Here is a 9,621-nt window from a genome sequence, read left to right on the forward strand (position 1 = left end):
GAAATTATGATTTTAATACCAAGCGGTAGCAACTTTATAATACCGAGAAATCAATACCAGCCCGAGTATACCAGATTTCTGACAGTGAAGTGGTTGCAAAATTCCTTGGTGTCTCCGATTTCTACTACTGTGCACTCCTAGATTATGATTGTATGGTTTACCATTGATTAGAAGAGCAAGGGATACCTCAAGAGTAACTATTTTGATGGATTTTTGCATATCAATGAATTCATAAGTTATGAAATTCCGTGTCTGATGGATTCAGTTATAGAGGTTGTTTTAGGGCATATAAAGTACTGGAAATTCAAGTTATGGAATTTCAATATATTTAGTTATGTGATTTCAATTAAAAGTCTGGCCCATTAAATGAGACCCCTAATTTTCTCGTGTCTCTGAAACCCTGTGCTATCCACCATCTTAACAAGGGCGAGATATGCATATTTCCTCATCCTCCGGAAAATAAGCTAAAGCTAAAACCCTGCCCACGGACAAAACCATCATCGCCACCAGAGCAGCATGTAGCTTTCCCTTGATCAGAATAAAATAAGCCACAAAAATGCAGACGAACAATCGTGACGTTAACAATCATGTCGAGGTCTTTTCTCCTCCTCCTCCTCCTCCTCCACCTCTTTGTCGCACATTATTCAAGTGAGACGGGGTCGACGAGGCGAGATTTATGTGGACATATGGATGTAAGTAAACAAAGGGTGACTTTTTCTTCGTCGTCTTCTGCATGGTCACTACTGCAGATATATGTTTTCTCTCGTTTTTGTACCATTGTTACAATGATGATCTCTCCTTCTCCTCCTCCCTCCCGAGTTCCGAAGTAGATAAAGAAGAAGAAGACGAGACTTTCCCCAATGAAGCAAGACACCCACGGCCAGTGGCCGCAGAAGCCGTGGGGACATGTGGGGACATGGACATTGTAGGATTGGGGAGGGAGGGGAGTATACAACATGGGCAAATTGTGGGGACATCGAATAACCGGGGGGACATTGTCCCTCTGTCCACACCCCTCCGTCCGCGGCCACTGGTCCCCACCACCCACAAGGAAGAAGAAGAAGAAGCAGTACATACTTTCTGATTTCTCTTCTCATTCTCTGCCCCATTTCACAGATATCTTGGAGAAAGAGAGAGAAAGTATTGCCACGACCACTCGTCATCAACATGTCTCGCAGAATTTGTCCTTCTTCTTCTTCAGACTGTGCGGTGGACAGGACACTTGGTCACTCTGTTGGTGGTGGGATGGGTAGCAAAAAAAAGACGGAAGGAAGCAGTGAGTCATAATCGAACAAGGATAGAAGAAGAAAAACGACCGTGCGACGATGTCTCTCACCAAGGATCGATCCGTTACTGGTACATTCGCTGGAGGAGCTATAACTCTCTTTATGGCCCATTCTATCTTGAGCAAATTTGCCAAAATGATCATCCACCAGGCTCTTTTTCTCACTCAGCCTCTTCCTCCTCTCAAAAAGTGACACGACGAGGAGGACGAGAAGGACTATAATACTTGGGATGATGGTATGACCGTAAGATTACGTGTGTCCCATGTCATGCCCCATGTGTAGGTCGACAGTGCACACATAATATACGTACATATGTACGTACATACGTACCGCCTGGATTTACACCCACTTTTACTTTGTCTACTTTTCCTCGACTCTCTGGTTGCCCTCAACCCTTCTGCTTCTTCGTCTTCTTCAAAGAAGTGACATGACGCAACAAACACTTTCATTCTCCTCCAATAACTTTTCCCTGATTGCGACCAATTTCTTGATACTCGTCCTTGCCACACATCGCCGGCACCCTCCTCCTCAAAATAATGTAACAAATAACAGCAGCAACTTTATCATTTTACGTACTTTGCAAGAAGAAATGTCCAAATCAAGGAATGAGGTCGTCGCTTATTTTCTCCTTTCTTCCTCCTCCTCTTCTTCTGTTTTGTGTCCGAGAGAGAGGACAAAAGTGACGGCTCTCTGCTGTCTGATTCTTTCTCCTCCTTTGTCACAAATGGGTCGGCGAGTATAAATCATCATTATTACAAGAACAAGACTTTCATCTTCAATAGCACGGATAGATATCGTATCAATATTTCTCTATCAAAACATTGCACACACAAATCTCCTCCACGAGCTAAATAAAAATTTGTAGGAAATTTCGAAATTTATAGAAACAAAAAAATCCTGTCAATTTCCCCCCAATCAAAACACGCCACGGAGAGAAAGCAGGACTGGATGTGGTGTGCGTGTAGCAGGAAAAGGGAACCAGGCTAAATAAAAATTTGTAGGAAATTTTGAAATTTAAAGCAAAAAATTCTGTCCATTTCCCCCAATTTTCCATGAGAAGAGAAAGCGGGGCTGGATGTGGTGTGGTGTGCGTGTATGTAACAGGAAGAGGGAACCAGTAACCACCCACCTACCAGAAACCGCCGACAATAACAACCTTATCAGAAATCAGCCCACACATCGCCTCCACATGAAATGAACATCATTGCAATCACACACAATCGCATCGCTTTTGGATATCTCCCTTCCCATCCGAACCTCGAGATCTCCCAAAACCAAATGCTACACCAAATTGAACCAGACAAGAAAATTCACCACACCACGGCGAGATTGATTTCAGCCACGGAATCCCATTTTACATTGTTCACAGCGGAAATTGATTTACTCTCGGCATTGTGCGGACCACAATAATATCGAGATATTTGAAATAAATAATAATAAAAAAAGTGAAAATCTCTCAAAGAATTTGCCACGTTGTAGTTATTTTTTGTGGGTATTGTTTAATAACAAACTTGTATCAGAACGTGGGGTATGAAACGCACCCACTCATTTTTTCACTGACAATGGAGGTCTCCCAGCGTACGCTGTCGGATTTTGACCAAATTCGTGTCAACCGATCACAAATTTAAGTAATATGAGTCATATTATGTGACATTTTTAAAAGACACGATTTCCCAATGCACAGGTTTGGCAAAGATATTTGCAACCAAAGAGGAGAAAAGGCGTCTTGACAAATTTTATACTTTCCAAATTTTTATGCTCGCTTTCTCCTCTTTGATGCAAATATCTCCGCCAAACCTGAGCATTGGAAGATCGTGCCTTTTGCAAATTTCATACTAATTAAACTTGTGATCTATTTACACTAATTTGCCCAAAATCTGCAAGCATACACTGGAAGACCTCCATTCCCAGTTTTCCTTTGACTTTCTTTTGCCTAAAAAAAGAACCAGTAGCAGTCGATACTTTCCACACGCAATTATTACCTCAAAACGTCTCATGATGACGACGTGATTACATTATTCATACTGCTCACTCACTCACCCACACACTCACATCTCTCCATATTGATTTAATATCTCTTTACCAACTTTAGTCTAAAAGTAGGAGAAAAATTCTAATAAAATTTCTCGTTTTTTTCTTCTTCTTCCTCTTCTTCTTACAGAATCTTCAAACCAAAGCTAAGAGCGGATGACGAAAGAATTTAATGGCTTTTATTATTACGAGGACGCTTTATCTGCTGCCTCTGCCTAGATTTCTTTTAAGATCATGTAACCGAGACGGAAGCGATAAGACGGGGAAGAAGAAGGTTGAGATTTTTTTGGAGAGACTGCAACTAACTGCATACGACGAGGAGGAGGAGGAGGAGGAGAAGAGGCCTGGGAACAGAAATTCTTACTTCTGCTGATAACTTGTAAAAGTCTAGTTGGTGATTTCTAATGGGTTCTCTCAAATTCCAGCTCTTATTCTTATTCGGAAGAAAGATAACTTGCGAGGAGTGTATGTATGTAAGCCTGGGACAACTTTTATGGAGAGTCAATCCACCATCGCGACCACTTAGGCTTATCCGTCCGTCTCCATCAAACCCTAATAGTTTGTGAGTAATGTAATATAACAAAACCTGGTCTGGTCTGGTTGGTGGCCTCTCTTTTTCGGGACAAGTCAAGTCAAGTGACGACTTTTTAGACCCTAAAAGGGTCACCTTCTCACCCAATCTGCGATGATAAATAATGGTGACTGAGTGACATTATTGGGATCCATTCCCAATTGTGTGTGCCGTGTCCCCCAGATGATCGTCAACTGTTTTTGTTTGGCTCTTTCTTTGTTAAAAAATGAGGGGAGAGAGAGAGGCCCTTCTTCTTTTTTCCGTATCGATATCATCATCACCACACGTTAAAAACGCAATGTTTATTTATTTGCACGACTCCGACACAACAAAAACGCAAAAGTTGACAAATTCTTTATACGGAAAAAAGCTGACAAAGGGGGGGAACGGGGTGTTTGTTGCTTCTGGTAAAAAGTTGGCCATCGCTCTCACCCACGGTGCAGTAGGCAGCAGTATCAGATCAGTTTTTTCTGGTGAGTATTATGAGAGGAGCAGCAGCATAAGCGATGATAAATTGCCAAAGAACTTCCGTTCCTTCATCTTCTTCTTCTTGAAGAAAAAGAAAAAACAAGGAAAAGCTGGTTTCGCCACAACAGGGAAAAATTGTCCTCGTCGACTTCTCTACGTATGTTCTCCTCGCATAAGAAGTGACAGTCACACCACCACCAAAAGAACGAAGGAGCACCCCGTGTAGACAAAAAACTTGATATTTCGGGTAAAATTGAAAAGTTTAGTTTAGTATTACTTGGCCCACTCATCATTAAAAAACTTTTCCGCCCTGTTAAATATTTATTTCATGCAAACAACCTGCCTGCTCTTCTCCCGTTCTTCTGCAAGCTTCCCGTATGGGAATTGGAATCCAGTGATATTGAGACTATGTAACTGCACAAGACTGCATATTATTAAGTCTCTGCCCGTGCTGGGTATTTTCCCATTAAAGTTATTACCATTCTTGAAAAAAAATTAAGTCTCCAAAGGGTCTCCCTCTCCTACTCCTTGCTTGCATTTCTCAAAGAGAAAAACACTCGGCTGTTTAAAATTGGAATTATCTCGGGGGCATTACCATACCCAAAGCTGCCACCTTGTTTTTTTCTGTTTTCTTAAACTCGACTTCTGTCCCGTGAACGTAAACTAGGTCCGAATAAGAAATCCTCCTCTATCCCTCTTCACGGAACGTTGAAAAGGATTTAAAAACAATTCCATCCACATTTATTTCAGAATCAGAGCTGTGTCTCAAAAAGAAAAAAATGTAATGCACACAGGGCACTAAACGGGATCAAAGGAATTTAGCTAAACGACGACGACGGCGATCAGGTGTAGGTTTAAGAGCACACAAAACAGTATTAGTATCTCTCCTCAAGTTATGCAAGGTATTATTCCCACTTAAAGTAGGAACTACATTTACATCACATTATTATTATTATTATTACCCTTTCTTTCTTTCTTTTTAGACAAGTTCAAATTATTTGCATCCGTCATCCATTAACTGCGGAACACAACACAGTCATAAATAGTGGGACGTTGAAGATATGAACACGTCGCTATTCGTTCGTACGTACGGTTCCGGTACTTTACTAAAAGAAAGAAGAAAAAAAACCCGTCCGCCGGCAAAACCTTTGAAAGGATGGAATTCCTTCGCATAGAACATTCTCATTAAATGGTTTTAAACGAGGATATGTTTGCCATACGTACGTACGTAAATGGAGTTAAAATAAAACGGCGCACTTACTTTGAAAAGAGTCGTCAACTCGACATAAATAAATTCATTACGGGTTCATTTCACTCCGAGGAAATTGCAAGTTTATGCAGAAAATGCAGTCCGAGTGATTGAGTGAGTCGAGTTTTAGCCGCAATAACGAACGAGAGAGGGTTGAGAATTTAAAGGAATGAAATGACCATAAATGAATGCAGACCGGAACAGAGGAGGATCAAGTTCTGCGTAGCTCAACAACACAAAGGAATGCAGGAGTCAGGAGTATTTTTAATAGCTTCGTCATAATGGATGGTATGGTACCACTGAATCTGCACCAGGGACGAATAGTTTTGGTGGTTTGCTGCTCATCCATGAAATGAAACATCCATAATTATCTGCGGAATCATAATCATCCACTCTCTCTCGCTGGCTGGCCTATGGCTGAGTCATGAGACGATGCCCGAAAAATAGGCTCGCTCTTGGTCGACGAGTCACTTTTAATTGACTCAATCTCACCCTGTTTACGCATACTTTGAGCATTCATCATCCCATAATTACTCGAGTTGGGGACATATTGCGGTCGTCTTTGTGATCTGATCTCTTAATGGGTGTCTGGATCTTTTGGGGTCGTTGTCGATGTTGTCTTGGAGGAGGAAGTTGCCCCCACTCAACCTTTATCACGTTACGAAGAGTGTAATAAAACTCAAAGTTCTTGTAACATAGTTTGTGGCGTAAGTGAAATAAGTGGCAGGTAGGAGAGGCATATAATAGGGCGGAGAGGAAGGTAAAAGCCCTTTGGGCATTCAGCAGCACACAACAAAGTTGGTCGTCTTTGGTGAAGGAGAGAGCAAGATGGTGGATGGATTTGATGAACGAACGAACGGACCAAGAAGGATGAGGTGCTAAGTTAGAAAAGAGCCAGCTAAAAAGCTATCCTTTCGCTATTTCATGTCGTTGAAAAAACCAAAACCAAACGCACAGCCCTCAAATCGAGGAGAATGTAAAAGGTGGAAGGATGGAATGAACAACCTGTATTTTTGAGGAGTGTGTGTGTATCTCTATGTACGTATTTACAAGTAGTCTTCTAAAGTTCGAACGAGACATAACTATGACCAAATTATCCTTCTTTTTTATTATTCAAGCAAAATTTCATATTATGAACGAACGAACTGGTTGCTATACGAAATAAGTGTGTCTCTCTCTCTCTCTTCTATAATTCTTTATATCTTTCGCTCTGTGCCAACTGTGCTCTCAAGGAACTTTTTACCCTTTTTAATAATAATGACTACATACTCGTGAGCATGTATGTACGTATAAAATATCTGAAAGTTGTTGTTCTCTCGTGTATGTATATCTTCTCGCGTCCAATTTCTTTTATCAAGGAGGATTCGAATTTGACCATATTCGACAAAATATGAATTCAGACATTATGTATATTCGTCCTCCATGTCGTTATCATAAATAAAATGGAATAGTCAAATTTCTCTCATGAATTCGCCCATGTAACGTAAATAAACAATATTTAATCGAGTCCAAGAAGACGAAGGTTTGATTAAATAGTAATAATTTCACTAAATTTTTTGAGTTTAATTTAAGAAAATTATGTATTCTTACCTTCAAATTCATTCTCTCTTGCTGCGTCTACTCTCATCCATTTTGGTGTTGATATCCATCCATTCAATTGCGACTATTCCGGGCCAAAATTCCTGCCCGTGTGACGTGTATGTGTGTGGGGTATATATCCTAATTTAATAATTTACTACTAATCACCACAAGTATTTATTTACTAGGACCAATTCCAAAATTAGAGATCGAGCACATCCGCACCACATCCACTCCACTAACGCTTCCCTTGTCGGATATTGGGCTCGATTCCTCCTCCGCACAATAATAATAATAATAATAACGAGATTAAATTTCAACTCGACGGATTTCACAGAATTTGGAGCAGCACAGGAAACACAATAATAACACTCGACGAGAAACCATGCCACGACCACTTGATAAATAACTGCCTCTCGCTGTAGATTCTGGATGATTATATTTTACTACGATATTTCGGGGATCTCGCTTTTCCGGGGATTTGCATAAGACACGCAATTTGTATGCTTTCAATCAATTCGCGAACTAGTCGTAATGGTTTTGGCTTTGTGTCATGATACGAAATGTGTACGTATGTACAGAGGACGGGAAGAGATAATCCTCGTTGGGGTGGATCAAATTAGCTAAATTCACGGTGGGAGGAGTGATTGACGGTTACTTGACACACACAAGAACCACCAGCACCACGACTACTACTGCGGGACAATATTGTTCTGATGAGATGATCCACTTCGTCACACACACATTGAGACAGACACACGTATCGTATCGTAATCGTAAATAGAACAACTTTCCGGGAGAGATTTACCCGTGGAAAAGTTGTGCCGAGACAAATTGGTTTTTCTTCACCGGTGATGAGGTGAAAAAGTAGTTGGATAAAGGCAAGAAAAGACTATTAGTTTGGAGATTTCTTGTCTCTCAGGTCCAGCGAGTGAGTGAGTGAGTGAGTGAGTTCAGAAATAAATGGCGAGGAGAGAGAGGAACATGAGATCCAATCCGCCCGAATTGCCGATTAATCACAACTTTTCTCCCGTCTTGTTGTAACTCTGTCATGCAAAATATGTCTGGTTTTGGTTTCCGAAGTGATGGCACAACTCAATTTCGGTTCTCTGAGAAGCAACCTAACTAAACTCGGGAACATTTATCTCCTTCCAAAAAGTCGTCCAAAAGGTTTACGTTTTATTTAGTACACGCCGCGCCTCGCCAATTGAACAGAGAACAGAGAACAGAGAACACTATTATGCACCACCGTCGACGTCGTCACAGGATTGATAAGAAGCAAGGACCAAGTCATCTTCTTCTTTTCCTCCTTCAATCCGACCGAATTTGGGAGTAATCGGCTTAAAACTTGGCTAACTCTTATTAACCGGAGTCACTTTTGTGCAGAACTGGGACGACGATACTAAATTTCTAGATAGAAAATCTTCTTCTTTCTTTTCCCTAATCAATTTCCGTTTCCTGGATAAAAAACTTGGGAGTCAGTCACACCCTTGGTTAGTTAACTGTTATGAATGACGACTTCTTAGCACTAAATACATGTATAGTTAAGTTATAACTGGTTAATCTCTTCCGAGTTGCACTTTTCTTCGTCTTCTTATTAAGTAGAATTACGAAATGAGACCAATTTCCTCACAAATTTTTGTAAAGACGAACTATCTCGGGTAAAAGGAGCGAGGTCCATTACAGCCTTTTTCGTTGCCTTACTGGACTCAAGTCCTTCGCTTTTTCCACTGGTGGTGGCGTAATGGAGGAAGAAATTGTATTATTATTTCGTGAAAAAGGACCAACCTCTCTCTCCTCTCGTGGTAAAGTAAAGTTTAGTATAATAAAATCCTCAACGTTGCTGGGTACGTACGCAAACGACCAAGAAGTGCACAAGATGTTGAAAGAAAAGGTATTCCTTTTTACTGTGGCCTAACCAAAAAGGTATTATATTCGAGCAGATAGGATACATACATACACGAATATTTAACAACGACGACTTTAATGCACTCTTGTACCACCACCAAGAAAATTCATTCTCAGCAAGAAATATTAAAGAAAGACAAGCTGGTCTGGTTTTTACTTTACTTTATGTTGCGTTATAACATAACATAACGACGACGACGACGACCAACTAACCAAGCTAAGCAAACTAAGGGTTGACTTTGACTTGGAAAACTTTTTGGTATGTGGACGATGTATTCCATTCCATACGTTATGTTGGAAGGGATGATGTGATGATCACCATTTCGACTTTAACTTCATGAGCGTGCATGGTTTGGTAGTGGTGGTGCTAGTTTCATTACTGTTTGGTATACCAAAGGCTAACTTGGAGCAAGCATTATTATTATATAAGAGCGGAATCATTATTATTATCAAGCTGACTGAGAGAGAGGGATGCTTGGCGTTTAAAGCTTTATACTGCTGACATTTTTATAACAGGAGATCCCTCCTGT

The 9,621-nt window shown here is 40.7% G+C and overlaps 1 protein-coding gene across 2 annotated transcripts in view; it reads right to left on the reverse strand.

Annotated features, from left to right (window-relative positions):
• LOC110863319 overlaps positions 1-9,258 on the reverse strand; it is a 42,685-nt gene extending 33,427 nt beyond the window's left edge. For both annotated transcript variants that reach the window (XM_022112595.2, XM_035859547.1), the window contains exon 1: positions 7,196-9,258. The gene's annotated coding sequence lies outside the window, so the exon portion shown is untranslated. The remainder of the gene's footprint in view (positions 1-7,195) is intronic.
• Between the last annotated feature and the right edge of the window lie 363 nt (positions 9,259-9,621).

This window comes from Folsomia candida, unplaced genomic scaffold (assembly GCF_002217175.1).
Source record: "Folsomia candida strain VU population unplaced genomic scaffold, ASM221717v1 Fcan01_Sc001, whole genome shotgun sequence".
Lineage (NCBI taxonomy): Eukaryota > Metazoa > Arthropoda > Collembola > Entomobryomorpha > Isotomidae > Folsomia > Folsomia candida.